The sequence below is a fragment of the Podarcis erhardii genome (assembly GCF_964252035.2).
Source record: "Podarcis erhardii genome assembly, chromosome: Z".
NCBI lineage: Eukaryota > Metazoa > Chordata > Lepidosauria > Squamata > Lacertidae > Podarcis > Podarcis erhardii.
This window is the reverse complement of record NC_138504.1, coordinates 3,558,740-3,584,478: the sequence shown is the minus strand read 5'-3', so window position 1 is coordinate 3,584,478 and position 25,739 is coordinate 3,558,740. Positions and strand designations below refer to the sequence as shown.

Sequence of the window (25,739 nt, the reverse complement as noted above, 5' to 3'; positions counted from 1 at the left end):
TAAACCTAATAAAAGCAGGTGCTCAGTCTCACTCACTACTGGCTGGGGACATGGAATTAAATTGATTAAGGCACTTCCACAACAAACCCTGAGTACTAAGGAAGTGTGATGGGGGATGCAGAACCTTGGGTCAAATGCAGCCTTCCTCGCCCTTTTAACTAGAATAGTTTGCCTGGATAGAGAAAAGTGCATGTAGAAACCTCTAACACTTGCAATGCTAAAATACATTCTGGGCCTCGCTGCTGGTTGAAGAATTCAAACGCAGGCTTCTGTTTCTGCCAGATTCTTTAATGCATAAATCTAAGTGATACATAGACAAAGGTTGAAGGTGCAGCAGGTGAATTTCATGGCTAAGCATGAGCTAAGGCCTTGACCCAACAAACCCCATGGCCCCTACCTTTTCCTGTTCAAGCGTGTGGTAAGCACAAGTTTTAGTGTGGCAGATGAGGGGCATCTCCGGGCAAGCAAATGGGCTCTTCTATGAGTGGGCTGGGCCTGTGTGGTTTGTTCACACCAAAAATGGCACCTCCATGTCCTTTTTGATGGACATTCTGGCTCAGTATCTGACTCCTTACTTGCAGGAGGGACTGGAAGCAGTGACTCTTTAGGAGGTGCCTGACTACAGGCAACCAACATAGGGGTGAGATCCCTCTCTGACAATCTGCTTGAACTTTCCTCAGGTTCCAGCTCCTGACTCCCTTGGTCACTGGCCCTTTCCTTCCTCCAGATCAAACATTTTGTGAGGCCCCAGTTTCACCTCCTTCGTCCTGCACATGCCATCCCCCTCCACTGGGGCATCTAGCTCCAATTCACTGGTCTCTCCTCCCCTCTCTTTGGGATTTCCTCATCCCGTCTGTGAGATCTACATGGGGCAGCCTACTGAAGAAAGGCAAGATTCACACTTGTTGTCCATGACCACCACTGGCATGAAGCCCCAGGAAATTTGCTCAGGAGTGAACCCAGGGCTAAAATAAGGTTCCCCGCTTCTTGTGTGGGAGGCTGTGACAGTTTCAAGTCTCTCTTGATAATTTGTTGCTGTTGTTTCAAAAATGTTCTGCTTTTGAACTTCTAGCTGAATATTCTGTGGGCTATGTGACTTATTATGATTCCAGCCTGTCAGTTTGTTTTAAAACCTAATTCCTAGTCCCTTCAGTTTGTGGTCATTTGTCACTTGAAAAATAGAACTGTTTGAGAGTGAGATTTCAAATAAGCTTCATGGGAAAAGTCAAAGCTGCAGCAAGCACCCCCAGAAATGTTATAGAGCATCCAGAATCCCAGACAGGAGTCATAACGTATCACTATTGATCCATGGCAGTGCTGAGCTTTGGAGTCTTTGTCATATTGGCTCTACCAGAAAAGTCATTCAGAAACCTTCCAAATAAATCTCTCCTGGAGATATATTTTTAAAAGGTAAAGAAAAAGCTATGATGAAATCTGGAGTGCCTTTCCTTCAGAGAAAATGTGTGGCGCACCATTGGTCTCTGCACTTCTCAACACAGCAGGTTGCTGGCTAAGTGAGGAGGGAGGGGTGAGACATGGAGAACCTGGCATGGCGCATGGTGCTGGAGTGAATCCAATGCTCATCTGCCTCCCTGGGCTGAAGTACATCAAGCTCCCCATGTGTCACCCTTCCTCTCTTCCTCTTAGTAGGTGACAGTGATCTACTGTGTTGAGAAGCCAGAAAAGCAATGGTACCCTTGCACCACATGCACTGCCTGCTACTGAGGATTCCTCTAGTGCTTCTCAGTGAATGAACTGGGGTTTAAGTAATCAGGTGGCCCTTAAGTATCCTGGACCTAGGTTATAAAAAAAAATAGGGCTTTACGCCCATAATGAAACACAACACAACAAAACGAATCAAATAAAACAGTGGACTCGTACAAGCCACAAGTAGTATAACACAGTTCACAACTCTCAAGGACAAATATTAGCCATTCATAAGAAAAGTTTAAGATTAAGATTAAAAAAAAATTGCACTACACTAAAATCAATATCTGATGTCGTTATAGAAAATTCTTATAACTATCAATAATCAGCTAACATTCCATTCCGTCTCTTGTACGAGAGGACGGCTGTTAGGAATTTAGCAACCTGTAGGGTAATATAAGGATCCACATCTTGAAGAACCCAGGCAAGCTGTAGGTCTACTGGTTTGTCAGCCATAGGCTGGATTATGGAGTTTAGTATACTAGCACGGGCTGAACTGTACAAAGGGCAGATAAACATAACATGATGTAGAGATTCAGATGTTTTCATTGCACAAGCACACATTGAAGGGACTTGGCCCTTAGTGAATCTATGTCTCAGCACGTTTGTTGGAAAGACATTAAACCTAGCTCTAATGAAGGCATATCGGTGAGACGCGGCCATAAGCGATGTTAAGTAGGACGGAGTGCGGTAGATAGGGGTTATGCCAAAATTTAACGGCGAGCAGGCTCCACCACCAGCTACGAAATTTTGGTATAGCTCCACATCATCCAGCCTTTGATTTATACACCTTTTTGCCACATTTGCTAGGTTATCAAGGGCTTTGCAAATCGACACAAGGACCTTAAACCTAGCTCAGCAGAAGATGGGCAATCAGTGCAGATGCTTTAATTATGGTGTTACATGTTGTTGGCTATCAGGCCTCTCTGGCATTTTGACTGCCACATGCTGTAGTGGCTGCAGCTTTTCGACCAGGCTGAAGGGCAGCCTCACACAGAGAGCACGACAGTGAGCTAAGAGATGAAGCACTGAAGACTGAGGGAAAGAAAATTTACAGAGGCAGCTTTTTCATGTAAGAGTGAAACCATCTCCTTCTTTTCCCAATTGTTTGATCACCAGAGCTAGAGAAAGGGCACATGGCAGTTTCTGGCCTGAGATTACAGAGATATTGTCTCCATCAAGGGTACAAAAAAAGAGGCTTGAATACCCCTGGCTAGAAGACAGCTTTCCTATCCACCCAGCAGGAGGACAACATGTTCCAAGCTGGGTCATTTCCTGCTGCTACTCCTGCTGATTGGCTAGGCAGGGTCACAGGTACCCATAGAGGGCCGTTCCATAAATCAAGAGGGAATTGACAAGGACCCTTCTGCTGTTATGTGTTTGATTGGTGAAGTGGAAAAAAAAATTCATTAACTTATTCTCCCTTAAATGTATGGCATTCTGTTGTGCCAGCCCATTTGTCACATTGGAGCCTTATAATGAACAGGGAGGCAGAACAATCCAAAGGGCTGTCCATCCATCTTAGCCTTGCTCCCCTCCCCTTTCAAATTTAATAGACAATCACAGTTTCAGCAAGCACCTTTATAACTAGTAAAGCAATTCCTTCTCCTATTGTGAGAGGAAGTTGGGAGAGCAGGTTGTGGGGTGGGGTGGGGTGACTTTAGACACGTTGTTGTAGTTTAGACATGTTCTCCTCTTCATGACCCCCTGGACCAGAGAACGCCAGGCACACCTGTCTTCCACTGCCTCCTGCAGCTTGGTCAAACTCATGTTGGTAGCTTTGAGAACACTGTATAATAATAATAATAATAATAATAATAATAATAATAATAATAATAATAATAAAATTTATTTATATCCTGCCCTCCCCAGCCGAAGCTGGGCTCAGGGCAGCTAACAACAATAAAATAGTACAATATTCTAAAATCATTTCATTATAAAATTAATTCAACTCAAAATGATGGCAACCCTTAGGCTAAAGTTCTGTGAAGATTGCCAAAGGAGGGAGTCAGGCTGTGCCCTGACCAAAGGCCTGGTGGAACAGCTCTGTCTTGCAGGCCCTGCGGAAAGATGGTTTAAGGCCACCATCAGACAACTGTTTCAAGCGGGAGCCCTTGAGGATGTACTTAGCCAAGCACGGAATGAGTCCAGGCAAGGTTTTAGTAATCAGGACCATGGTTAGCTCATTGTTCCAGTCGGTTATAATATAAGGTCATGCAGAATGGAAGGCAAACTGACAAAGAAATGTGCTGAAACATTTCTCCAGAAATAGCCTGAACCCAGTTAGGAGTGTAGAAAGCAAAGTATGTATACCAAACTGCCACAGAGGAATTTTTTTATTAGGATAATAATTTAACCCAATTGGGTTAAAATTAGTGCAGGACATTTACATGGTTTACAAAGAGGTAGAATCACACCGAAGTCTGTCTAGGGCAGGGGTCAGCAACCTTTTTCAGCCATGGGCCGGTCCACCATACCTCAGACCATGTGGTGGGCCAGACTATATTTTTTGGGGGGAAAGGAACGAATTCCTGTGCCCCACAAGTAACCCAGAGAACCATTTTAAATAAAAGCACACATTCTACTCATGTAAAAACACCAGGCAGGCCCCACAAATATTCTTCCCTGGTAGAGTTTGCTTTTTTGCCATTTTGAGGTTCACCTCAGGTGCCAAAATGTCTTGGGCTAATTCTGTGCTGGGGATAAGTCCTCTGAGTGGTGGGGTGGAGGGACATAAAAGGAAAAGCCGAAATGTCTGTTCAGAATTTTGAGGAAGTCCCATGGGTGCCAGTCACAAAATGGCTGCTGTGGGGTGTGTGTGGCATAGCACATAATGGCTGCCACAGCTAAAGGAATGGGAAAAGATGGAGGGATACAAAATGCTGTGAGCAGCCTCCCCCTCATCCTTTGGATTGTGGATATTTGATGGGATATTTACTGAGAATCTTCATGATTTCTATAGGAGATATTGGAAAGCTCCATGCTGGTTGCTGATCCCTCATTAAGAGCGTTCTGTTGTGAATACATGCTAAAAAGCATAGCCAGTGCTTTTCTTCCTTGAATAATTTTGGGGGGTGGATATGAAATGTTTTACAATTAGCTGTTTTCTTTCTCTGTGCATTGACAGGTATTGTTTGGTCACAGCAATTAATTCCTAATTGCTTTTATTCGCATGAACACTTGTTGAACATCATAGTGGTTCCTTTCTGTCTCAGTTGGTAGCAGAGCTAATTCCCCCCTCCTTTTGGCTATTGTCTCTAGGAAAGACCATCAAGGAAAGGGAAGGGGGGGGACAACAACTCAAAACCCTGAAATTGAGCATACAGACACCATTGTGTGTGAAAGTTTTCTTTTCCAGACTTCTGCATACCCATAGTCCCATTTCCTAGAGCATTGTTTCATAGGTCTTAGACGTGAGGTGCTTTCAGATAGGAAGATCTTTGCTTTAGGACTTTAATATCATCATCTGACATGAGAGAACATCTCTCTGAGAGGCTACTGGGAAGGCAGGCAGTGGCTTTTTCAAGCCTTGGCTATGGCACCTGTCAGTCAGAGATGATGTGGCCACTGTGCTCCATGCTCTTGTAAGTATATAAAATATAAAAATATAAATATAATAATAAAATATAAATATAATAATAAAAAATATAAATAATATATATAATATATAAATATATAAAAGGTAATATAAAAGGTATTATAAGTATATAATATATAAAAGGATGTCACATAGAGGAGGGAGAAAGGTTGTTTTCTGCTGCTCCAGAGAAGCGGACACGGAGCAATGGTTCCAAACTACAAGAAAAAAGATTCCACCTAAACATTAGGAAGAACTTCCTGACAGTAAGAGCTGTTTGACAGTGGAATTTGCTGCCAAGGAGTGTGGTGGAGTCTCCTTCTTTGGAGGTCTTTAAGCAGAGGCTTGACAACCATATGTCAGGAGTGCTCTGATGGTGTTTCCTGCTTGGCAGGGGGTTGGACTCGATGGCCCTTGTGGTCTCTTCCAACTCTAGGATTCTATGATTCTATGATTCTAAGTTCCAGACTGGATCATTGCAATGTCCTCTAGGTGCGGCTGCCATTGAAGACAACTTAGAAATTTCAATTGCTCCAAAACACAGCAGCCACAACTCACATGGCCCCCTTTTTAAAATAGCTGCACTGGTTGCCAGTTCATTTCTGAGCCCAAGGTGCTCATGTTAGTGTTTAAAGCCCTAGATGACTCAGGCCCCAAATACCGGTACCTGGAAGACTGCCTCCATCCCTACAGACATTATTGAGTGCTAAGATCAGCAGAGGGGGCCTCTTGGTAGCTCCTCTATCCTCAGAGACTCAGGGCATGGTGGCCTAGGAGAGGGCATTCTCTATGGCAGCTCCTAAATTGTGGAACTTCTTCCCTGTAGTGGTACATCAGACACCTTCACTGTACAGGTTCAAGTGAATGCTGAAGCTGCACCTGTTTACTCTGGCTTTTGATACTTGAGGTGTATGTTTTTAGCACCCACCTTATTTATGTGATTGTACGTTGTTTTAAATTGTTTTTATTATTGTAATAATAAGTATTGCAATAATTTTATTATTTATACCCCACCCACCTGGCTGGGTTGCCCCAACCGCTCTGGGTGGCTTACAACTATATAAAAGATAATTAAGCATCAAGCATTAAAAACTTCCCAATACTGGGTTGCCTTCAGATGTCTTCTAAAAGTTTTATAGTTCTTTAGGGAAGTTTTTAATATTTGATGTCTTATCGTGCTTTTATATTCTGCTGGGAGCTGCCCAGAGATGGGTGGGGTAATAATAATAATAATAATAATAATAATAATAATAATAATAATAATATAATTATTAATATCATTGACATCTGAAGGGAGGGTGTTCCATAGATAGGGTGCCACTACCAAGAAGGCCCTCTGTCTGGTTGTGTTTTAATTTTGCTTTAATGTTGGAAGCCATCCTGGGATCTTGGAGTGAAGGGAAGGTTCATCATCATAATCTACTTTAAATGCAGAATGCCCCAGACTCCATCTCTGGCATCTCTAGGTAGGGCTGGGAAATATCTTTGCCATGCCCTCCAGATGTTGTTGGGCTCCAACTCCCATCAGCCCCACCCAGCATGGTCAATGGTGAGGTCCAATACGGTGGAGAGCTCCACCTCAGCTACTCCTGGTGCTGAACCTTCTGAGCTAGATGGCATAACAGCTTCCTGTGCTGAAGAAGGCAATGCCTAATCAGATTTCCAAGCCAAGAACAAACATTTTGGTGGCAGTGTGCTTAAGCCGAATACAGACTTGGATTCAAACCATGCTACAGCTGTGAATTCTGGGATCCTTCAAAGATTATGGGGTGACAGCGCAGGATGTACAGCCTTAAGCCTGATGCAGCCAAACACCCCTTTCTCACTGCATGCTCATATGTTGTTTATGCCACAGTCAAACATACATACTCCCTGCTCTGAATCCACACTCAGACAGTGGCGTAGCGTGGGGGGTGCAGGGGGGGGCCAGCCGCACCGGACGCAACACCTGGGGGTTAGGGTTAGGGGGTGCAAATCCACGGGTTAGGGGGTGCAAATCCACGGGTTAGGGGGCGCAAATTACTTGCCTTGCCCCGGGTGCTGACAACCCACGCTACGCCACTGCACTCAGATGAACAGATCCTTGTCATTCACAGTTTGGACATATCTTACAGTATTTACAGTGTTTAGAGTGTGTTAGGATCATCTGCCTTCTGTGTTGTTTCCCAGATGGTGATCTCAGTCACATATGCTTTTAGCCAAAGTGAGGGGAGATCTAGGCAAACCAACAAGGCAAATTTTCAGTATACAGTAAGGCAAGGCAACCTACAAGTACCTTGGATAGCTCCAGGTTCTGCTGAGCTGGAGATAAACATAGAATCATAGAATTGTAAAACTGGAAGGGGCCCCAAGGATGATCTAGTTCAACTCAATGCAGTGCAGGAATATTATGTCCAACATGGGTCTTGAACCCACAACCCTGTGATTAAGATTTGCATTGTCTATCAACCGAGCAATAGCAGCAGACAAGCCCAGACTGAGTGGCTAGCTCTGCCTCTTCTGGAAGCAGCATTTTCTAGTTAAAGAAGATCTGACTGCTTCAGTAGCAATTTCCTCCTTCAATATGGATGGGGCTGTGGTCCGACTGTGGCTTCCAGATAAGAACCCTAGCATTTAAAGGACAGTAGCACAAGCTCCTCAGCCTCTAGAGGTGGTAGCAAGATGGCTATGGAACTTGCTTCCACCAGAGACAGTGATGGCCACCAATTTGCATTGGACAGATTCATGGAGACAGCAGTCAATGGCTGCACGATGGTTTTGCTCTGCCTTCATGGTCAAAGGAAGCAATGCTTCTTAACAGCTGTTGCTGAGGACCACAAAAGGGGAGAATGCTCTTCTGCTTCGGTCCTGCATGTGGGCTTCCCTTGGGCCTGATACAGCAAGCTCTTCTTATATCCTTATGATGCAGAAGCGCTTCTGGGAAAACAAGATATATGCAATTATATGTCTCCAATTCATATAATATGCCATGGCAGAGTACAGCAGTATATACAACAACATGTAGAACACCATAAAAACAATGCAAAATGATTAAAAGACTTTGTTAAACAAACAAAATTTATATCCTGCTTGATTCTAGTAAAACTAAGACACCACGTTGGAGGGCACCTATGAAAAGGATCATAGAATCATAGAATCATAGAGTTGGAAGAGACCACAAGGGCCATCGAGTCCAACCCCCTGCCAAGCAGGAAACACCATCACAGCACTCCTGACATATGGTTGTCAAGCCTCTGCTTAAAGACCTCCAAAGAAGGAGACTCCACCACACTCCTTGGCAGCAAATTCCACTCTCAAACAGCTCTTACTGTCAGGAAGTTCTTCCTAATGTTTAGGTGGAATCTTCTTTCTTGTAGTTTGGAGCCATTGCTCCGTGTCCGCTTCTCTGGAGCAGCAGAAAACAACCTTTCTCCCTCCTCTATGTGACATCCTTTTATATATTTGAACATGGCTATCATATCACCCCTTAACCTCCTCTTCTCCAAGCTAAACATGCCCAGCTCCCTTAGCCGTTCCTCATAAGGCATCGTTTCCAGGCCTTTGACCATTTTGGTTGCCCTCGTCTGGACACGTTCCAGTTTGTCAGTGTCCTTCTTGAACTGTGGTGCCCAGAACTGGACACAGTACTCCAGGTGAGGTCTGACCAGAGCAGAATACAGTGGCACTATTACTTTCCTTGATCTAGATGCTATACTCCTATTGTTGCAGCCCAGAATTGCATTGGCTTTTTTAGCTGCCGTGTCTCACTGTTGGCTCATGTCAAGTTTGTGGTCAACCAAGACTCCTAGATCCTTTTCACGTGTACTGCTCTCAAGCCAGCTGTCACCCATCTTGTATTTGTGCCTCTCATTTTTTTGCCCAAGTGCAATACTTTACATTTCTCCCTGTTAAAATTCATCTTGTTTGTTTTGGCCCAGTTCTCTAATCTGTCAAGGTCATTTTGAAGTGTGATCCTGTCCTCTGGGGTGTTAGCCACCCCTCCCAGTTTGGTGTCATCTGCAAATTTGATCAGGATGCCCTTGAGTCCATCATCCAAGTCGTTGCTGAAATCAAGGTAGGCTACATCCACTGCGTTCCCTTCATCTACCAGGCTTGTAATTCTGTCAAAAAATGAGATCAGGTTAGTCTGACATGACTTATTTTTCAGAAATCCATGCTGACTATTGGTGATCACAGAATTCCTTTCTAGGTGCTCACAGACTGTTTGCTTAATGATCTGCTCCAGAATCTTCCCTGGTATTGATGTCAGACTGGCTGATAAGTATCTCCCATGTGTTGCTGTTGCAGCTTATTGCCAAATGATGCCACATCCCTTTAAATAGATTTGACTTTTATAGGGAGAATGTAGCAATGATCTGCAGTGTAAATCGATTCCTACTGAAGATGCTGGCAAGTTGGGTTGCTTGTCAATGAATTGATGGCCACTAACGCAATCAAGTCCTTGATCTCAGCTGCTCATCCTTAATACAATCCACTTTTCCTACTGCTTTTTACAAATGCTGACCTTCTTGCTGGATTTAACACTTTTACAAAAAAGATGGAGAGGTATTGATTTTGGAAAGCTTGTTGATTAACAGCAAGGTTTGCCTCTCTTCTGAGGTATATAATCTTCTCCCTCTAGTGTTCTCATAAGATACCAGGGTGATGTACAACAGAATAAAAAATACACCCGGCTGCTCAAATTTTTGTTTAAACTACTGTGTAAGTCTATCATATCTCTCTCTCTCTCTCTCTCTCTCTCTCTCTCTCTCTCTCTCTCTCTCTCTCTCTCTCTCATATCTATTTCTATCTATCATCTATCTATATCTATCTATCATCTATCTATATCTATCTATCATCTATCTATCTATCTATCTATCTATCTATCTATCTATCTATCATCTATCTATCATCTATCATCTATCATCATCTATCTATCTATCTATCTATCTATCTATCTATCTATCATCTATCTATCATCTATCATCTATCTATCTATCTATCTATCTATCTATCTATCTATCATCTATCTATCTATATCTATCTATATATCATCTATCTATCTATCTATCTATCTATCTATCTATCTATCTATCTCTATCTATCTATCTATCTATCTATCTATCTATCTATCTATCTATCATCTATCATCTAATCTATCATCTATCTATCATCTATCTATCATCTATCTATCTATCTATCTATCTATCTATCTATCTATCTATCATCTATCTATCTATCTATCATCTGGCACCCCTCTTCTGTTAGTGAGCTTGCACCCTCAAAGGAGGTGTTGAATAACAAGTCCAGCTCTGAATCGCAGGAGATGACAGTGCTTTTGTGCTCAGGTCCTGTTCTTGGGCTTCCCTTGGGGGCATCTGAACGGCTACTTTGAAAATAGTATGCTGGACCAGATGAGCCTTTGGCTCGTATAAGCAGGCTCTTATATTTGTATAATGCAGAAGGGCTTCTGGGAAAGCAGGGTTGGCTGGGGTTTACATATTTATAAAAGCAATTATATGCCTGCAATTCATGTAATATACTGTGGCGGTGTGCAACAGTATCTACAACAACATGTAAAACACCGTAACAACAGTACAAAATTATTTCTTAAAGTTGTTTTTTTTAAAAAAAAATACTGTTTGACTGTAGTAAAACTTCTAAGCAGTTACAAGCAACATTTAACTTACCAATAACAAGAGTTTTATGCTCTTTATACAGTAGACATGCAGCTGAATGATTATGTGTTTATTGACTGGATAACTGACTGGCATTAGCCGCAGCATGGAGGCTGTGAGCTGTTCATCTGGCCTTTCTCAACAGCTGCTGCAATTCCTCCTCCTCTTGAGGAAGCTAGCATTTTTCCACTTTTGGCAGGCAGAGGGAAGCCTTCCCCATCCCACCTAATGTCTAATGACTGGTTGAGAATCCACCTGGGCTCAATCTACTAAGGGAGTGAGGGATATAACAAGATCTGGGCTGACAGGTAGTACCCCTTTGGAGCAGTTTCAAGGGAAGGGAAGGGCAACGGCCACCTCAATAACACCATCTCTGGGGATGACCTTCCCTAATTGTTTAAAAGGTTTTTAATTGTTTTAAGAGAGAGACATGCTGTCGCCAACCTTCTGGATGCTTATACTGAGTCAGACCATGGGTCCAACCAGCTGAGTATTGTCTATGCAACCTGGGACCTTCTGTTTGCAAAGCTGATGCTCTACCACTGAGTTATGGCCCATCCCATTAACAATGTCCTTCAGGGTGCATTTATGGCAGAGTTATCTTCATGTATTCACTGGAGTTGTGGAACAGTGAAGACACTTGGCCAAGTGCTACCTGAACTGAATTTGACATAGTTAGTTTCTGCTGCGGCCACTGTTGTTCACAGCTTAGCTCAAAAACCCAGGGACTCTGGAAAAAGTCAATGCAAAAAGCTCTGCCACCTTTGTGTTTTCCTTTGTGTGGGTGGTGGCAGGGAGGCTCTAAAGGAAAATACAAAGCTGCTATAGATAGTGGAGGCAGAGCTCTGTGACAAACCTCCTGTCCCAGGGGAACAGCAAGTGAAGCAATGCTTTGAAGGCTGGCACTGTCGCATAAAAAGCTCTCCTGGGGGGTGCCTGGGAGCAGGACTCTCTCAAGAGGAGGACAAGAGCTCACAGCTTCCAAGGATGGCCTGGGGCTTTGCTTCAGCGTTGTTTGAAGTCAGTCAAGAGATGCATTCAGTGTTGTGGGTATTAGCTAGAGGGTACAACCTTTTGAGTAGATGCAGTGGGGCCAGGAGAGCAACTTGCTCTTATCTTCGTATATTCTTTCCATCTTCTCTCTCCTCATCTTCCAAAACTTGAAAGCCTGACACACATCAAGCCACTTTGCTGCTGTGGATGAGTTATTGTGAGCTGAGGCCCCGCTCCCCGCTTTGTGATGAAATAAGACACATGGACACAAGTATTTTAGGTTAATGGGCTAAAAAAGGCCACAACTTTATTGATTACAGAATGTGAGTGGTATTGGCTTAGGCATTGGATCCAAACAGACTATACTTGACTCCTGCCCGCTCTGCAGGGAGTCACACAAGGGTTAACAGCCTGTAGGGGGAGATTGTTGATGCAAATCAACTGGAAGCTTTCCTCTAGAGTCACCAGAGGGTTGTGCCATGGCCCTAGCCACCACCTGGGCATCAGACAGGAACCACAACTGCTGGATTCCTTTAAGGGAATACCCTTCAAGGGGAGGGGGAGGTGATGGCCACAACCTCCCCTCCAACACACAATGCATTTCCAGTGCCTAACCACCAAACCTTACAAATTTTGATGATTTGCTATGAGGTAGGCAAAAAACCAAGTGGCTGGAGCCAATCTGCCAAGTGGAAAAAAAATCCTACCAGGCCCCTTGGGCAACCAAGGCGACCAACTGAGGTCCATAGCAAGGCCAGGTGCTGAGGCAAAGCCCAAAGGGAGGGTGGGAGGGTGATCTGAGGAAGCTGGGAACAAGAAGGAGGAGCTTGTAGGGCCCGCGGCTGTTTTAAACGGCTAAATCACACCCACCAAGCCCCCCCCCCCGGATTGGCTGGCTGGAGTGCGTGATGCAGGCCCAGGACTCCAGTGACGCAGTGGGGCTGGCCATGCCCCCCCTGCGGACATGGAAAGCGATTCCTGCTCACAACACTTCACCTCCAGCAAGAGGAGAACCTTTAGTGAACAGGCCCCTTTGCTGCAAAGTCTCAGATGCCAATTTAAGATGATTTTATTCCAAGAGGCCTTTGCACCATGAATACTGCTTTGATGTTCTTCTTTTCTGGTGTTTTAAATTTTGTGTGTGGGCTATTTTATTTTTTCCTCTTTGTAAGCCGCTTTGAGGCATGTGCAGAAAGTGGTGCATACACCATTGAAATAGAGAAACAAACATGTGGGTGATGCTAAAAACTAGCAATCTGAAACAGAATAGAGAACACTATACACACTGTGAATCAATAAATGACATCAATCCAAGGGGGGCTTTAAGAAAAAGCCAGTGAGATTTGTGGCAACAGTTAGGGAAACTGAGGCAGGAACTGTAGGCTGTTGGCAGAGGCGGGCAGTGGGCAGCAGTACGGAGAAAGGAACAGGGCAGGAGCCCAGGGCCTGGGAAGGCTTGGCTCCATACCAGAAGACTGCCCTTTAAGATCACTACTCTCCAGGAAGGAGGCAGGGCAGAAGTGGTTCGCAAGGTGGGGTGGAGCCACTAGGCTAGCTTCCCAGCAGGTGGATCACTGCAGTACTGGGAAAGAGTGGGGTGAAGTGGTGAGGAAGTCAGCATGCTGCAAATACACTGGCAGCACTGCTGGGTTGCTTCCCCCAGTGCTTTTGCCCCATGCTGACCTCCCTGCCACCTTTCCCTCCTGGGAAGTAGCAGTGACCCACCTGCAAGGAAGGGATACACTAGTAGCACTGGCCCACCTGGCAAGGCACTTCTGTGCAGAAGGGCTTCTTATAGAAGATTTGGGGTTGTTAAAGCCATACTAATAGATGGCACAAGTAACTCTGTTTAGGATTTGGAAAGAACCCTGTGCTCTTCAGAGTGATTTGCTCAAAGTTGGAAATACTGCTCTTTCTGAAGTTTGTGAGATGGAGGAAACAGCTGATCATGTAGTAAGGGATTATTTGAGATACAGAAGTAAAAGGGAACCTCCCTTTCACCAACATAATGACTTACGCATTATAAATTTGTATTTGGGGGTCTGACTTCTGGGACAAAAATCTTGGCAGGGAGGTGTCCAGTGCTGGTGACTTTATTGAAGTTCATGAGAAAAAAGCCTTCATGAATTATTATAATTAAGGAGTAGTAATGTTATAGCCAATGTGTGGCATTAATGGGGCCTCACCTATGACCTTCCAACATCATTAAAAGTGTAGAAGTAAAAACTCTGGAAAAGTGACTTGATATTTACAACATGTTATTCTTTGAAGGAAAACTACCTGAAAATGTTTCACAGATGGTATTTAACCCCAAGCAGGCTTGCTAAGATGTATAAGACTGAATCACGCAAGTGCGGGAGATGCAAAGAGGTGGAGGGAACGTTCTTTCACATGTGGTGGACTTGTAAAAGGGTAAAAGAGTATTTATTGGCAAATGATCCATAATGAATTTTTAAAAATGTTTAAAAGTACTTCCCCCAACCCCCCCCCCCCGAGTCCTTTCTGTTGGGGATAATTCAGACTGAAATTCCCAAGTGTAAAGAAAGGTTATTTATGTATGCTATTACTGCGGTCCATGTTTTGTTAGCCCCAAATGTAAAATGAGTGAGGTCCCAACTAAAGAAGAATGGCAACTTAAGTTGACAGAATATGCACAACTCACAGACTTAACATACAGAATAAGAGAACTGGAAGAACATACGTTTAAAGAAGATTGGAAAACATTTATTGAATATGTGGGAAATAATTGTGTACAGCTGAAAACTCTGGCAGCATTAAGATAAATTCAACAGTGTAAACAAGTTTTGATGGATGCAATAATGGAATACTGAATGGTATAGTTTTTGTAAAATATGCAGGGATTTATGATATGTAGAATGAACCATGGAAAGAGAAGAAGGGAAGTCATTGATATCTTCAGGATGTAAAATGAGTATTTTAAGTTGTAAAACAGAAAACTTAATAAAAATTATATACATTTTAAAAAAGTGTAGGAGTAGGAGGCACAGACTTTAGATGACATCTGTGAACCCATCTTGCCAGTTCTTCTCTCTGAGGGTTCTGAGCTATCCTTCACTGGCTACAAAGTGCTCCTGAGTTCTGGGGAAGGAAGAATTTAGTATGACAGCTTTAAATGGGTTGGATACTGCAAATGTCAAGGTCAAATTGTGGTGCCAGTCTTAACACTTGCTAGCTGGTCCATGAGCTTGCAACAGTAAACCTGCCTTGAGCTGGCTTTAAGGTATCTTATCAGCCTTTCGTATCCATTTCAAGCAGATGTAGATTTGATGTAGAGAATGTTCTGCTCTGAGTTTTAGTTCCAGCTGTGTCTGCACACAGAAATCCTGTAGGCATTTGCTGTATTCCCTCCCTCACTTCCTCATTTCTGTGGATATATATATATATATATATATATATATATATATATATATATATGAATGATTTTGTCATTTACAAAAATACATGCATTGTCTCTTTTTTCAAGTTGTGTTTTCTACAGTTTCATTTGTTGTGAGGCATTAGTGTTGCATGCAGTATTAGGTTAGAAAGAAAAGAAGGTAGAAAGAGGGGGAGGGGAAACGGTGAGAGGGGTGGGGTCAGGTGGTAATGCTTATTTTGTATGTGTATGTGTGGGGTTTTGTGTCAGCATCACTTCTATGGGTTCTCTTACTATTCACTTGTTGTGTTTCCTTGGTGGTGAGAGAGGTTGGGGGTAGCCTAGGGTTTGGTTGCTTGTCTGAGTCTGGTACTCCTGAGCAGACCTTGTTTCTTCTAACAGTTGACTTCACTTATTCCGTGTGATTTATTGCTGATCTGCTCCTGACACACAGCCATGTCAGGGATTAGACAAATGCACGGAGGACAAAGCTATTAGTGGCTACTAGCCCTGATGGCTCTGGTCCACAGTCAGAGACCATAATGCTTCTGCGTGCCAGTTGCTGGAAGAAGGGGGTCTTCTCTTGTGCTCGGGTCCTGCTTGTGGGCTTCCCAGAGCCATCTGTTTGACCACTGTGGGAACAGTGGGCAGGATGGGCCACTGGCCTGATCCAGCAGGATCTTCTTACGTTCTTATGCAATTTGTGTTAAAAACCAAGAAGAACCATGTACGATGCAAAGAAAGATTTCATGTGCGAGTTTGGCCCTCACTTGACTGATGCCAGCTGAGGGGCATGGAAGGTGTGTGTGTGTAGAATGAAACTGCCCACTAGGTGGTGAATGTTGCGGAATTTGAGCTGGCAGTTTTTTGAGCTGCCTTGTGGAAATTATTATTTTCAACACAGTGCCATCCCGTTTTAAGAAAGAGACTTGGCTTCTGATGCTGCCCTCCAATTAAAATAATTGCTTATGAAATCTGTAAGGCTTGGGAGAAACACTTTGTGCAGAGAAGAGAGCAAGCCTTAAGTTAGGCTATCTCATGGTGTAATCCTAACTTATAATTAGTGGGGGAAACAAGTTCAGGAAGATGAGAGTGTGAGGGTGTATACAAAGACTGACAACAGAATGAAGCCACTGTGCTGTCCTGGTGCCAGACAGCTTCTCTGATGGGAATCACGCCTTCAGACATCTGTCAGATTTGTGCCTGAGAAACTCAGATAGGCTTGCTTGGCCATCACAGAGTGAAATGCTGAGCCCATGGCAGCAACCAAATCTATGGAAAAGCACACACCTGTGCTCAGCAGACATTAAGTTTATGTTTGTTGGAATGAGGGTAGGTCAAAGACGCCCTTCATTTGCCCTCTAGGTGGAAAAAGCAGCTATTTCAAAACAGCTCATCTCTTGAATGAGAGAGAAGGTCAAGGTTGCTGGAAGTTGCATTTTTTATTTTATTTATTCCTGTAGTATTTATAGCCCATCTTACTTGCATCAGAAACATCAAGGCAGCATACATGTCATTCCCAGGCAGCTACCCAGACCTATTTAGGTAGCTTTAACAAGGTGGTGGTCTCATGTGCCTTCAGACCTTTAATGGTAAGGTCTGGTCCCAGGGCATCTTGCCATAAGAGCATCTTGCCACTGCATTAATGCCTACAGAGAGATTCTGCTCTGGATTCCATCTGTTCTGGTGCAGGTGTGAGGGGAACCTTTGGCCCTCCAATGTTTAATTATAACTCCCATCATCCTGGGCCATAGGCCATGCTTGCTGTGGCTAATGGGAGTTGTAGTGCAGCAACATTTGGAGGGCCAAAGGTTTTCCCCACACCTGCTCTGGTGGGAGATGCCAGAAAAGCACATGCCCTGAATGCAGAACATCGTAAGGCTTGGCCCCTGGGAGCTCTAGCTACCAAATGAGCCTTATCTGCCAGAGACCCTTAAGATGCCATGGCCAATCAGGGTGGACAATATTGGGCTGGCTGGTTAAATGGCCTGACCTGATACAAGGCAGTTTCTCATGTGACTATGTCCCACGTGGCAAGATCGCCAAAAGAAGCAGAGCAGGTACCTTGATTGGGTCCTCCAGCCGATGCCATTTCATGCTGTGTACCCTTTGGATTGCAAAAAGGCTGCTGAAACTTTCAGTGCCTAATGGGAAAGGGCCTTGCAGGCTTGCAGCAGCGTTTCTGCCTAGATGGTGAATATAGCAGTTAACTTCAGCTGAAAGTGGGAGCAACATCTAGACCATTTAGCACAACAGCCTTTGTTTGCAGCACAACATATATTTTGTCTGCAGCAACAGAACAATGTGTATTTTTATTTACTAATTTTGAGGAGCCCTATACCCGGTGCTAGGCTTGCTGATAAAAAAACCCCACTTCCAGATTTGCTCCAGGTTTTTGATGCAACACCAGAAGGACCTTGATCTTTGCCTGCTGCAACAGCTAGCCAATTAGCGTATAAATGCTGCCTCTTAATGTTTATAAATCTGTACTACCCGAGCATGGAGGAAGAATCACAGTATTTAAAAAGCACTGCAGGAATATTATATAAAAGTGTGTGTGTTTGTGTGTGTGTGTGTGTGTGTGTGTGAGAGAGAGAGAGAGAGAGAGAGAGCGCGCGCGAGCGCAAAAGGCAATGAACAGGAGGTGAATGAGAAGATTTGCCCATAGGCAGAAAGGTAGAAAAGGCAGCTTTCAAAAGGAGAAGCTGCTTGGGGCAACGTGAGGCTCTAACCTGGCCCAAAGAAACCCATAATTAAATCTTAGTAAAAAATATATGAATGAATAAATAATTAAATAAATATTGGAATTAAATTCCTCTCCATGGGGCCTGAGTTCATGCATGGACTGCAACTGGCAGGGCTAAAATAAGCTCTCTCGATTATGAGCTACCATTGACTTAAAAAAAAAAAAAAAAAGGCTGCATGGCTTCTCTGACAAGGTTTCCTGCTTCTTTTGTGTCATGGTTGAAATCATTATGATTCAGTTGCAGTGGTTTGATAATTACAGCCTCTTTGGAATGCAGTGGTTCAACCAATGAAGTGACTTGAGAGTTACTGTGATTGTGACTGTGGCTGATAATGAATTCTTCTGAAAATGTGTTTCTAGTGAAAACACCTGCTGTGGGGTTGTTTATCCTATTGTCTTCTAGGTATCACCCTTTTAGTCACATGCTTCTCTGTACAGATGGGCCACAACTCAATGCTTTCCATGCAGAAGGTCTCATGTTTAATAGGAACCCAGGAATCCAGGAAGCTCATAGAATCATAAAATCATAGAACTGTAGAGTTGGAAGGGACCCTGGGGATCATCGAGTACAAGCCCCAGCAATGCAGGAATAGGCAACTGACCCATAAAGGGATCGAACCTGTGACCTTGATGCTATCAACACCATGCTCTAACCAACTGAGCTTTCCACAAGTGCCTTATGTTGAATCAGGCCAATGTCCTACATGGCTCAGTGTCATCTCCAGGATTTCAGGCAAGGGGTTTCCTCTCTGTCCAACCAGGAGATGAAGAGGACTGAATCTGGGGCCTTCTGCATGGAAAGCAGATGTTCCACCACTGAACTATGATCCTTCCTTGATGTCTGAAACCCTGGAGAGTTCAAGCCAGTCAGTGTAGCTGATTCTGAGCTAGAAGGTCTGACTCGGTAGAAGGCAGCTTCCTAAGTTCCTTTTTACAAGTTAGGTTTGGTACTCCCTGCTGCCAGGGGACCTAGCTGTTCTCCCTTTGGCTTTTATGTGACTAGTTCCACTTGTTTCACTGCTTTGAGTGGTCAAGCCAGAACTTTAGCAAACTCATCTTAAAGCACAGGAAGAGCCTGCTGGATCAGGCCAATGGCCCATCTAGTCAGGCATACTGTTCTCACAGTGGCCAGCCAGATGCCCCCAAGAGAAACCGGAAAGCAGGATCTGAACATGAGGACACTCTCACCTCCTGCAATTCCCAGCAGCTGGCACTCAGAAGCATTACTGCCTTTGACTGTAGAGGCAGAGCAAAGCCATCGTGACTAGTGTCCATGGGTAATGTTATCCTCCATGAATTTGCCTGATTCTCTGAACTTAAACTCATCCAATATGATGATGATGATGATGATGATAATAATAATAACAATAACAACAACAACAACAACAACAACAATAATTTATATTCCACACTCCCCAGCCGAAGCCGGGCTCAGAGTGGCTAACAACAGTAAAATAATACAGCATTCTAAAATCATTTCATTATAAGATCAGTTCAAATCAAATTCATGGCAACCATTGGGCTAGAGTTCTGTGAGGATTACCAAAGGAGGGGGTCAGGCTGTGCCCTGGTCAAAGGCCTGGTGGAACAGCTCTGTCTTGCAGGCCCTGCGGAAAGATGTCAAGTCCCACAGGGCCCTAGTCTCTTGTGACAGAGCGTTCCTCCAGATCGGAGCTACAGCCGAAAAAGCCCTGGCTCTGGTTGAGGCCAGCCTAACCTCCCTGTGGCCTGGGACCTCCAAGATGTTTTTGTTTGAAGACCAAAAGGACGCAAGAATGCAAGAAGAGCCTTCTAGATCAGGCCAATGGCTCATCTAATTGAACACCTTGTTCTCAGAGGCCAATCAGATGCCTGTGGGAAAGCAGCAAGCAGGGTTCAAGCACACTCTTGTGCTCAAGAGTTGTTGGCCATCACTACCTCTTGTGGGAGGGAGTTCCATAGTTTAACTGCGCACTGCATGAAGAAGTACTTTCATTTATCTGTCCTGAACCTTCCAACATTCAATCTCATTGGATGCCCATGAGTTCCAGTGTTACGAGGGAGGAAAACATTTCTCTTTCCACATTCTCCATGAAATGCATAATTTTACAAACTTCTGTCATACCATCTCTTGCTTGTCTTTTCTGCAAACTAAAAAGTCCCCAAGGGAACCTTTTAGTTTAAGTGTGTTCTTTCCCCACTTATTAAGATCTGATAATTTATTCCTTGTTTCATCTACCAGAGACTTCTCTTTTTTTGCCCCAGCATCTTTCTTCAAAAAGAACCCCCCCCCCACACACAACAGACTCCAAATTATACAGACATCATAATTAATTGACTGCAAGGGTACAGCGTAATTGCATAGCTCCCCTTCTTCCTATGCAACAGCTGTTGTATGCTCCATGCTAAAAAAACCTGAGGACTTAATCATTGGTACACCAGAACTACTGCAACGGATGGAGAATTGCTTTCTACAGGTTAATTAAATGTAATTGGAGCTGCTCCAAAATAGAGAGTAACTGACTCAACAGAGTGGGAAGGAAAGGCAGTTCTACTCTGTTTACTAGCCCAGCATATAAACTCACAAACTTTGCATAAGGAGAGCTCAATCAGATCAGATCAAAGGCCCATCTATTCCAGCATCTTCCTTACACCAGTGGTGAAATGTCTCCTAGAAGCTTAGATGCTAAAAAGGAACACCGTGATGGACACCCAAGGTAGTCCAGCATCTTGTTCTCACCACAGCCAACCATAGTTTTAACTATGCGTTGTGTGAAGATGTCCTTTTCAAAACCTGCCCTGAATCTTCAAGCATTTAATTTCACTGGAAGCCCAAAAGTTCTAGTGTTAAGAGAAAGGGAGATTTTTTATTTATTTCTCCACTCCCTCCACATGCCATGCATGATTTTAAACATTTTTTATCATGTCACCTCTTATTTGCCTTTTCTTTAAACTAAAATGTCCTAAACGCTGCAACCTTTCCTCATATGGGAAAGTGTCTCCCTTATAGGTTAGAGTCTCTGCACCCACTTGGTCATTTTGCTTGTGTTTATCTGACCTTTTCCCACCTCTACAGTATCCTTTTTGAGACGAGGAGACCAGAACTGTACACCGTATTCCAAATGCAGCCACACCATAGGTTTATATAACAACACTAAGATATCAAAGGTATTCAAGGGTATACTGCCTTTGAACATGGAGACTTAGTATAGCTATCACAGGGGTAGGGACAGGGGCTCCCATCAGGAGTATTTTGAGTCCTGAACCTTGGGCTGCTCCCCACATCTCCTGCCGCTTCCACTTAAAAAAAAAAACAAACAACAAAAAAAACAACATTTAAAAACTCTGCTCACAAGCAAAGTGCAGCAGCAGTGTAACCAACCATCTCAGTTTATCTAGAGGCACCCTATATATTTGTGCAATTGTTTGCCTTTAGCCTGTGTCCTGAAATCCTATTAGTACCTAGCAGTGCTCCTTATTAAACTCTAATAAAGCACCACCATTACTACTACTCTCCCCACCACCAAGTCATTTCCCATAATTTTGTTTTCATTTTTCCTTTTAAAAAATGGCTGTGTGCTCTTCATTTCCAGAGCTAGAGCATACATAACCTAGACACATATCCAAAACGCTGTGAAAATGCTTTTTAAAAAATGTTCTGAAAAATATATTGAATTTGCCATAAGCTCACCATCGCCATCTAGTGTCACATTTGTATAATGGATTTAAAACACACTTAAAACGTTATATTATAGCTGTATAGTTGAGTCATTGGAGTCCAATGACATCTGGAGAGTCAAAGACTCTAGCTGCTGAACTACTCTTGGCTCAAATTCAGTAGCAGTTTTTGTTTACATGTCCACATCAATATGTGCATGCTCAAATACACAGTGTTGTTTTCTTCTCTCTTATTTTAGAAACCCTCCCTCCCCTCTAAAAGTTAGTTTTCCCAAGGAAGACTGGCTATCTGTGGACTATCAGGAAGAGTAGAAGGATCGTATGCAGCAGCATTCAAGCCTATTAATTAAGTCTGTCACAGGATGAGAACATAAAGCTGTCCCCAGGCCACCCTAGTAATTAGGAGATCTATCCCGTGTACCTCGCCTAAAACTGCCACAACACATCCATGCAATTATATTTAAGTATTGCAACTTTGGTGCTGCTAAACATATAACCCAGTCTGGAGATCCCAGCAATATATTTAATCAGAGTGATAAGCTAGTGACAGGTTGTCAGCCACAGATATTAATTTACTTCCTCTTGTCAGTTTTTAAAAATGTAGCCCCTGGTTTTCTCTTGATTTTGTTTTAAAGGGAAACTTCTGAGTGAATTACCTTTGAGGCTGTGGCCTTCTGCAGTGAGAAAAGCTTGCACCAGCTTCCTAGTGTGTTCTGCACCAATGTCAACCTCCTTATGCAAGCATAGGCAAACTCAGCCCTCCAGATGTTTTGGGACTACAATTCCCATCATCCCTGACCACTGGTCCTGTTAGCTAGGGATGATGGGAGTTGTAGTCCCAAAACATCTGGAGGGCCGAGTTTGCCGATTCCTGTTCTAATGCTTAACATAGTCTGTATCTTTCTAGGAACATTGAAAGCTGTCTTGTTCAGAGCCATGTCCTTGGTCAATCTAACTCAGTATTGTCCACATTGACTGGCAGTGGTTTCCCAGGGTTTCAGGGCAGGGGTCTTTCCCAGCCCTACCTGGAGATGCCCAGGATTGAATCTGGGACCTTTTGCATGCAAGGAGGATGCTCCACCATTGAGCAATGGCCCTTTGCTTACATTCATTTCCATGGTCTTCACCCTGGTTCTTATTCCTACTGCTCTGCTCTACATCCATCAAGTTATCTCCTCTGCCTGAAGGAACAGCCTAATAACATAAGAAGAGCCCAACTGGATCATGGGAGAATAAGGCTGTCAGTGGTGACTAACCCTGATTGCTACTGCCCACCATAACTGTTGTAGGCAGTATGCTTTTGAATACCAGTTTCTGGAAACCACATGAGGGGAGACTGCTCTTGCACTCAGGTCTTGTGTGCAGGCAACACTGCTTTATGGAAGTGAGTCATGGGCAACTTACACCTGCCAGGAGTGGTGCCTCAATGCCTTCCATATGTGCTCCATATCCGCAGCCTTGTTGGACATCTTCAGGAAAAGAAAATGCTGAAGAGTAAAGCCTACACAATTCTGGATGGTTGGATGCTGTCTTTTTTTAAAAAAAATTAAAAACTTTATTTACAACATAGTCCACAACAACTCATACATACAAACAAACCCACCACCTTGACTAATTACCAAAATTAAACTCCTATCCCGTTACACAAAGAAATCATAACATAAAAATAAAATACTTCCTTTATCCTGTAAATGGCCTCCTTATTTACTTCTTGTATACTGTTTCTTTTATATGTGATTATTACAATTATGACTTAAAAAAATGCAAAGTCTCCTGTAGAAATTACAGTGGTACCTCGCAAGACGAATGCCTCGTAAGACGAAAAACTTGCAAGACGAAAGAGTTTTTCGTTTTTTGAGCTGCTTCGCAAGACGAATTTCCCTATGGGCTTGCTTCGCAAGACGAAAACGTCTTGCAAGTTTGTTTCCTTTTTCGTAAAACCGTTAAAACCCAGGGTGCATTGCTTGAAGAGGTGCAGTTGCGACTTGACTTCGAGGAGCAACTCATAGCACACAGTGTGGTAGCCTTTTTTGAGGTTTTTGAAGACTTTGGTGATTTTTGAAGCTTTTCCAAAACTTCTTTTGCAGCCATTTGGTAAGTTAAACTTTTAAAACTTTTTGGGGGGGTTTTGGATTTTGGGTTGGGGTGTTTGGAATTCAAGGACTTGGTATTGGGGAGGGGTTTGCAAGAATCTGGAAGCTTGTGTGTGTGTTTTTTCTGCATTTTAATGATTTTTTGTGACCATTGGGCCACTCTGCTGTTTTTTTTAAAAAAAAATCTGGGTTTAAATTTCTGTGTGGTGGGTGGCTGGGGGAACAGTTGGGGAGGGGTTTGCAAGAATCTGGAAGCTTGTGTGTTTTTTTCTTGCATTTTTATGATTTTCTATGACCATTGGGCCACTCTGCTGTTTTTTTTTTAAAAAATAATGCGTTTCAATTTCTGTGTGGTGGGTGACTGGGGGAACAGTTGGGGAGGGGTTTGCAAGAATCTGGAAGCTTGTGTGTTTTTTCTGCATTTTTATGATTTTCTGTGACCATTGAGCCACTCTGCTGTTGTTTTTTTAAAAAAATCTGGGTTTCAATTTCTGTGTGGTGGGTGACTGGGGGAACAGTTGGGGAAAGGTTTGCAAGAATCTGGAAGCTTGTGTGTTTTTTTCTGCATTTTTATGATTTTCTGTGACCATTGGGCCACTCTGCTGTTTTTTGAAAAAAAATTCTGGGTTTGAATTTCTGTGTGGTGGGTGGCTGGGTGCTTTTGAATTTTTTGGATGTGAAGCACTGATTTTTTTTGGGGGGGGGTTTGCGAAGGTAGGAGCTGTGCTGCCATGGGACCCAAGAAGACTGCTGCTGCAGAGGCCGGCGAGAGGAAGAAGGAGAAGGTTACGCTGGAAATTATGAAGGAGATCATCCGGAAGCACGACGGTGGAATGCGTGTGACAGACCTCGCCAGGGAGTACGGGAGGAATCCATTGACCATCGGGACCATCCTGAAGATGAGGGAGAAGATCCTTGCGACTGATGAAGCCAAGGGAGTCACCAGGATCGTGAACAACCGCCCAGCTGTTCTGGAGGAGGTGGAGAAGTTGCTGCTCATCTGGTTAGAAGAGAAGCAGCGTGCAGGGGACACAGTGACTGAGGCCGTCATTTGTGAGAAGGCCAAGGCCTTGCATGCAGACCTCGTCCAGGAACAGCCAGGAACCTCAGGCGAGCCAGAAGTCTTCAAGGCAAGCAGAGGCTGGTTTGACCAGTTCAAGACAAGATCTGGAATCCACAGCATGGTCAGGCATGGAGAGGCTGCCAGTTCTGATGTTCCTGCGGCTGAAGACTTTGCAGCGGAGTTCCTGGAGGTTGTGAAGACGGAGGGCTACGTTCCACAGCAGGTCTTCAACTGCGACGAGACCGGGCTGTTTTGGAAGAGGATGCCCAAAAGGACTTTCATCACTCAGGAGGAGGCCAAGTTGCCTGGCCACAAGCCCAATAAGGACCGTCTGACCCTGCTCTTCTGTGCCAACGCAAGCGGCGACCTGAAGATCAAGCCCCTGCTGGTGTACCACTCGGAGAACCCATGGGCCTTCAAGAAACACAAGGTCGACAAGGAGCAGCTGAGTGTCATGTGGTGATCCAACAGTAAGGCTTGGGTCACACATGTGCTGTTTGTGGACTGGGTCAATCTTGCTTTTGGCCCTGCTGTCAAACAGTACCTGCTCGACAACGACCTGCCGCTGAAGGCTTTGCTTCTGATGGACAATGCTCCTGCTCATCCTAAAGCCCTTGAGGAGGACTTGTTGGAGGACTTCAGCTTCATCAGCATCATGTTCCTGCCGCCTAACACCACGCCACTGCTCCAGCCGATGGATCAGCAGCTCATCGCCAATTTCAAAAAACTCTACACCAAGGAGCTTTTCAGGCGATGCTTCGAGGTGACTGATTGCACCACCATCACCCTGCGGGAATTCTGGAAGGACCACTTCGACATCGTCACCTGCTTGAAGATGATCACCATGGCCTGGAACGGGATCAGCCAGAG

At 43.9% G+C, this 25,739-nt stretch overlaps 1 pseudogene across 2 annotated transcripts in view; it reads left to right on the top strand.

Annotated features, from left to right (window-relative positions):
• The window catches only part of LOC309333392 (tigger transposable element-derived protein 1 pseudogene), a 306,834-nt pseudogene extending 281,487 nt beyond the window's left edge, over window positions 1-25,347 (top strand). The window contains exons 1-2 of one of the 2 annotated variants that reach the window (XR_014161606.1): window positions 23,505-23,893; window positions 24,335-25,347. The product of XR_014161606.1 is annotated as a tigger transposable element-derived protein 1 pseudogene (transcript). Of the gene's footprint in view, window positions 1-23,504 lie in introns of those variants that run through there. The other variant, XR_014161605.1, reaches the window with a different exon arrangement.
• Window positions 25,348-25,739: the final 392 nt, after the last annotated feature.